Source organism: Seriola lalandi, unplaced genomic scaffold (genome assembly GCF_002814215.2).
Source record: "Seriola lalandi dorsalis isolate HSWRI2012SDOR001 ecotype SW California unplaced genomic scaffold, Sedor1 jcf7180002054963, whole genome shotgun sequence".
Lineage (NCBI taxonomy): Eukaryota > Metazoa > Chordata > Actinopteri > Carangiformes > Carangidae > Seriola > Seriola lalandi.
In genome coordinates this window covers 113,146-114,348 of record NW_019525514.1, presented here as the reverse complement: position 1 = coordinate 114,348, position 1,203 = coordinate 113,146, and positions in this window count along the sequence as shown.

Here is a 1,203-nt window from a genome sequence, read left to right as displayed (position 1 = left end):
AAAGCCCTCATGAGACTCTTCTGGGACAATCTTGTCCCAATTAGGTCATAAATACTAACAAAATCTGTAATCTATTACTAGTAGTTGAGGTTTGACAACCGCTCACTACATGCTTTATGACAATTTTAGAATCAGACTATGAGCTACAGTGCACACTTGAAACATCCTAAGGTGCCAGGTGCGAGTATAAACAGTTAATCTTTAGTATCGGTTGTGTTGAAAAGAGCTGGTGTTGTGTCTTCAGTCAAACCCACCTTTCACAATCCTCTCTGCCATTTAAACGTATGGTATTTGTCGACTGCGTAAAATGTGTACAAGTGGGGGTGATTCACCAGGCTGCAAATACACTTATAAGATCCTGCTCAAGACCACAGGTGCAGTGGACACACTGCTATGCCGCTATCAATACTATAGGTTTTCTATGCTCACACACAACTGGTAACCGTGCTATTGCCTGCTATGCTTTGGGATAATGGTCCCACAATTGCCTAGCCATTGCAACATTTGACATGTTTAACTAGACATATTTTTCCCTCTTTCCCAGTGCAAGACACCTTAGTCAGTACCACAACAGACTGAGTTGATGTAAATAATGTAATAAATGTTAGATAACCCTGTATGACTAGTTAACCCCTGAGAAACTAGGCCCAATTAGTTTTAGCAACGTAGTAACCTCTAGAGGTTCCCTGTTTTTTTCCTCTTCTCAGGTATATACATCTACTGTATAACACCATGTACATTTATTTAGTTATTGTTTTTATTATGTTCCATAGTAAGATATAGGCCCCTTTTTGTCTAACTGCTAACCTAGCTGCCATAACAAAAGGTAACTCTCTTCAAGGAATAAGAGATAATGATCCAACCGTAAACTTTGCCTAGATTATAGAATAGCTACTCAGTTCATAGTTGTTTTCATTTTTGAAAAAAAAAAAGACATCAACTCTGATCATGATAGCAGTTGTTATGTGCCATGTTCCTGATGCCACGATGTCCTCGATTCGGCGGTCCAACGGTCCCTGGACAGCAACCATTGGACCGAGTGGGGGATATGTAGCGTACATACGTGGCCTGGCATCAGTCAAAAGCCATTAAGGAAGTTCATTATAAGGACATGCAGAGTTACGGACCCCCAATTGACACTTTGCGACTCTTTCCACCATCAAACTATCAGATTGATAGGAAACAGAGACAAAGGACCCCTCT